The following is a 6,020-nucleotide window of genomic DNA, read 5'->3' on the forward strand; positions in this document are numbered from 1 at the left end:
ATTTTGTTATAAAAAACTTTTTTTTGTAGTTACAAAAAAAAAAAGGATTAGTGGGGCTAAACAGGGCTTGCTATGGCCCTGTTTAGCCCCACTAATTCTTTTTTTTTTTGTAACTACAAAAAAAAGTTTTTTATAACAAAATTTCCCTTGCGAAAAGGGTGATACAAAATCGCTCAAATGAAATGATCGAGCAACAAAAGTATATACATGTCAAACATATACAACATTGTTTGTTACAAAATTACCCTTTTGAAAGGGTGATACAAAATTTCTCAAACGAGCAGATATACAAAATGACATACATGGCGAAGAAAATGCAAACTGCTACTACTACTACTACTACTCATCCGAATCATCCTCATCCTCGTCCTCATCTTATTGGCCTGATCCTTGGTCCTCGTGAGCTATGCCTTCTTCCTGATCCTCGTCATGTGCATCCGATCCTTTGCCCTAGTGATTGCTCGCCTCCGATGATGGGATGCTTGAGCTTTAACCCTAAGAGTGAACCATATAAATTGAAAATTATGCTTATGCATGAGCAGAGAAGGGGGAAAGAGAGAAGAAGTGGGAAAGGAAAGAGGAAAAAAGATACATATGCTCATGCTTATCCCTCTTCTTCTCTCTTTCCCCTTTCTCTTATGCTCATGCATAAGCATAAGCATAAGAGAAGTAGACATATGCTCATGCATAAGCATGAGCATATGTCTCTTTTTCCCTCTTTACTTTCCCTCTTTCCCTCTTCTTCTCTCTTTCTTATGTATGAGCATAAGCATAAGCATAAGCATAAGAGAAGAAGAGGGAAAGAGGGAAAGTAAAGAGGGAAAAAGAGACATATGCTCATGCTTATGCATGAGCATATGTCTACTTCTCTTATGCTCATGCATAAGAATAAGCATGTACATATGCTCATGCTTATGCTTATGCATGAGCATAAGAGAAGGGGGAAAGAGAGAAGAAGAGGGAAAGGAAAGAGGGAAAAAGAGACATATGAGAAGGGGGAAGAGAGAAGAAGAGGAAAAGGAAAGAGGGAAGAAGAGGGGGAAAGAGAGAAGAAGAGGTAAAGGAAAGAGGGAAAAAGAGAGAAAGAAAGAGAGAAGAAGAGGGAAAGGAAAGAGGGAAAAAGAGGAAAAGAGAGAAGAAGAGGGAAAGGAAAGAAGGAAAAAGAGACATATGCTCATGCTTATGCATGAGCATATGCTCATGCTTATGCTTATGCATGAGCAGAAGAGAAGGGGGAAAGAGAGAAGAAGAGGGAAAGGAAAGAGGAAAAAAGAGGGAAAGAAAGAGAGAAGAAGAGGGAAAGGAAAGAGGGAAAGAGAGAAGAAGAGGGAAAGCAAAGAGGGAAAAAGAGAAAAAGAGAGAAGAAGAGGGAAAGAAAGGGAAGTAGCAAGCTAAGGGTGTCCACTTTTTGTTCACTCCCCAATCCTTATGAGGTGGAAAAACAAGCTTTTTAGCACACAAAAATGCAAATCTCACCTACTTCCCTATGGATCTAGTCTTTGAATTCTTCTGACACAACATCACACTTGCTATTGTGCACACAATCGTATAGTCTGATCGAAAATTCGATGCACACACATAAAATTTCTTTGTGTCACATGGCATGGTTCCAGGGTGGTCACACGTTTGTCACGAACAGAGAGTGTCATATTAAATTCTAAATTTCTCACTCATTTTAGATTGAATGTTATTGAAACTTTGTAAGTAGTCTCTTTGCATCATGTAGAGCTTAACTTGATTTATTTGTAATTTTTTGAATGATTTATCTAATTATAAATAATTATTTATAATAAATAAAGTCATAAAATACATGCATTTTAGTAGCACACCACATTTTTTTAGTATTTTGAATAATTATGCAAATCCAATTGGGTGGAAGGTTAGTAGGCACATAAGGGTGTGTGGTTGAATCATCAAATCCCAAATCCAACGGTTAGATTTAGGAAGATTGAAGTTTAATTTTTACTTTTACTCCTTTAAGGATCAACAAAGAATATTAAAAATAAATCTAGTAATTCTCAAACATAACCAAACATTTCAAAAATGTCAATATTTTTAGTCCTCTGCATGATGAATAAGAGGAAAAAATTTTGGTTAAATTTGAGTAAGGGAAACGTACGATATGGCCTCCAACAGTTAAATCTCCCTTTTGTGGGGGAAAAAGGGCCACCCAAGCCTAATACCAAGACAAGGTCGGCTTGGTATTAGGCTTGGTGAGGTAGGCTAGGAGCATCACCGACCCTAGTGGCAAGCCTTGGAGTCTGCATGCTGCCCATGTGGAAGGCTGAGTCATCAAAACCATGCCACGTTGTTAGACCACGTGGTGCCATCTCATCAAGGAGATGTGACATCACTCCTTGCCATGTCACCTTACATACCACACGTGCTGCCACATGTGCCACCTCATCATTCCACATCATGAGCCATGTGATCACACAATGCCACCTTGGCATACCTCCTCAACCTTGCCATGTCACCAATCCCTCCATCTCAATTTGCCGTGTCAATCTACCACCTCATGAATGCCAATTCATCATGCCACATCACCTTTCAATGTCATGGAAGAGACTATATTACCACATCATGACCATGCAGGAAGAGACTATATTACCACATCATGACCATGCATGGTGCCACATCAACTAGATTTATACACATGACGATGTGCGAGGCATACAATACCTCGATCGAGGTATATGACCTGGGTGAGGCATACAATACCTCCATCGAGGTATGTGACCGAGGACACCTAGGGATACCTCGATCGAGGTTCATACATGCGTAATGCACTGAATACCTCGATCGAGGTATAAGGTCTGATCGAGGGTCTGATCGAGGTATATGATCAGGGCTCTGGGCATAGCAAACCTCTCCACCAAAACTTAGCCAATTAGTATCAATCTTAGAACCAAAACTTAGCCAATTAGTTTCAATCTTAGCACCTCCACCAATAATAATGAAGAGCAATCTAAGAGCAATCTAGTGGATGAGTTGAGGCTCTCTATAAGACACCACGTTTTGGTTCATTTCACCCATTCTTAGCCATTCTTGCCTCCTCATCACTTTGTCACACCTTCCATCCTACTTTCATTGAGAATGGGTTCTCAAAGCCGTAGAGCTAGTAGACGTGAAAGATGTAGGAACCCCCCCCCAAATCTCATTGACGAGGAGCGCAAGCAGAAGGCTCGTGAGCACAAGAGAGCCTCTAGAGCTTGAGCTCGCGCTGCCACCATTGATCCACCTCCAGCTCTACCTCTACATCCCACCTCCACTCCCACCTCCACCCCCACCCCCACCTCCATTGTCCCCCCATCCTCATCCGCTCCCCTACCTCTAGCCTCCGCCCTTCCCCTAGCCACCTACATTTTGGCCTCCACCTCTACCTCTTCCCCCTCCACCCTCCCCCCTCCCCCTCCCCCTCCCCCTCCCCTCGCTCCGCTTGGCGCCTCCCTTCCCCCATCCACCCTACCATCTCCCATTGATCCCCTTGCCCCACCTTGTAGCAGCAGTGTTGCTTCACGACGTGACTTGCCGAAGTGCACTATCCGTCATCGTACTAGCAAGATTGTGCAGTCTTTTTTTTGTGACCTCACGCCAGCTTCACAGTCTTCTCTTCTCATGTCCCTGATTGATCACCTTGACTTGGTAGAGTGTAGGAGGCTTGCTGGTCTTGGTGCACGTAGAGATAGGGTTGTATCTAGCGAGGTCCTTAGTAGTGTTCGACGTTCCTATGCTTCTATTAAGCATAGGAACTCCAGTGATGCCTTGGTAGCACGTCGTGCTATTGTGGCTGCCATTAGTAGACCTCATATGTGCGTACCGCTTCACGTCTTCTTCAGATTGCACCGCGCACATTGCGAGCAGGCATCATTAGGAGGCAGAGTCTAGAGGATAGTGAGACTGATGCTCTTTGGGATTTGAGTGGTCGTGCACCTCGCAGCGATCGATTGTTGGATGATTCCACTAGGTCCTTCATACAACAGTTTTGGGAGGAGCATTGCAGAGCATCCCCGGTGTTCAAGAAGGCATTGCGGAAGAGGGTGTCAGGCAGTGTGTACATTGAGCATGGTGCATGTTTTTTGGAGTGTACCCAGAATGAGTTGTACACTCGGTTTGTAGAGGCGCACCCGGAGTTCAAGATTGGGCAGAGGTCATTTGAGCGATGTAGACCATGTTTGTGCGATGCTCTCAGGAGCGTGACACATGCTGTTGTCGCTACCATGTGGATTTTGGATTGATGTATGACGTATTCCGTTCCCTTGATGGTCATAGGGGAGTGGTTCCTACTAGCCCTCGCGACATCATTCATTCCATATTGTGTACACGAGATGGTGATGCTTTATTCCACTCCCTTGATTGTGTGGAAGGCACGTATACTTTGTGTGGTGACTTTGTAGAGTGCCACGAGTTGCACTAGATACTTGTGATGTGCAAATGGTGCGTTGGCAGTAGTATGAGTACTGTACCTTGACATTAGATGGTGGTGCACAGTCGAGGAGGTTGCAGCTTGTGGGGAAGGAGACACCACGTGTTGTATTCATTGACAGTTTTCGAGGGAAGCTGTACCGCTACATACGCCACTCGCACACTATGAAATGGGAGGATCGTCAGTTTGGTGCATGTTTGAGGACATTTCCTATAGGGGTGGTTGTCTCAGTGGTGGACTTTGTAGAGAATTACACCTTTGAACCACAGCATGAGATCCAATCGGAGTATTATTTCTCCGAACAGGTGACGTGTGATTGAGTATTGACTTTTTCCCCGCCTCATTATATTGAATTATTTCAATAGTCATATTTTTTTTCAATGCCATATTGCAAGTTGCTATATTTGTGCACATTAGCTATCGTCATGCACAGGCTCATGTGGATGGCATTTATAGCACCATGGACTCACACGTCATTGTGCGAGAGTATCACTTCTACATTAGTGATGATCGATCGCATGATGCCCATTTTGTGCAGCATTGCTTCACTTTGCATGATAGTTTCTTGAGGGATCATGGTGTCACATGGCAGCGGCGCTGGATCTAGTCAGACGGTTGCGGTGGTCAGTTCAAATCCGCTAGACAGTTTTATTGGTTCTGCAGATGGCATCGTGAGACAGGCATTCCGATTACATGGAGCTACTTCGAGACAGGGTACGGTAAGGGGAGAGCACGATGGTGCAGGTGCTTGCGTGAAGCGTGCTTGCGTCGATACCAGTTGCGTCACAGTGCCGATCGCTTCAAGGATGCACATGATGTGGTGCGATGGTGCAGCCAGTACTTATCCACTAGTGCTACCTCCTCATTTCAGTCGCGTGACGATAGGGTGGTGAGCCGGTATTTTTGGTGCATGGACATTGGGAGTCTTGATCGGTCTAGGCCTTTTGATTGTCATTTTGTGCCTGGCACTCTTGATTTCCATTCCATCAGGAGCATAGGTGAGTCTCACCCCACGATCTTTTCTCGACGGTTTGCATGTTTTTGCTATGCATGCATTGATGATGATTGGGGAGGGTGCTCCATGATACCATGGGCCGATCCATGGGTACGGCGAGTGCTTTCTCCCTTCCAGCCTTGGGAGGAGGTACATGATGATCAGGATGCGGGATTCAGTTCCTCTAGAGATTATGACCAGCTTACAGATATTTTGCATATTGGTGATATCTTCGCGGTTATTGCTTCGGAGGGCAATGAGGAGGGTGTGGATTATTACTTGTTGCGATGCTCTATGCTGAAGAGTGTGTTGAATGAGGATACAGTGGATGGGCATGGGATGCACTTCAATGCTCATAGCATGATCGTAGATGGCCACTATTTTCAACAGATACAGAGGCGTGGTCGCTATATTGAGTTCCAGGAGTACATGGCGGATCAGGAGGCATACATGTATTCTCATCTTGTTGTTGGGATCAAGATTACTTTGAGTCGTGTTCGCACTCGCAAGGCGACGTCCACTCCACGATGGCGCCTTGCAGTGGCAGATCACGAGAGCATACTTGCAACTATTAGCATGAGAGATGATCCTGAGAAGTAG

This window comes from Dipteris shenzhenensis, chromosome 4, assembly GCF_047967505.1.
Source record: "Dipteris shenzhenensis isolate YYH24624 ecotype China chromosome 4, Dip_SZ_1.0, whole genome shotgun sequence".
Classification (NCBI taxonomy): Eukaryota; Viridiplantae; Streptophyta; class Polypodiopsida; order Gleicheniales; family Dipteridaceae; genus Dipteris; species Dipteris shenzhenensis.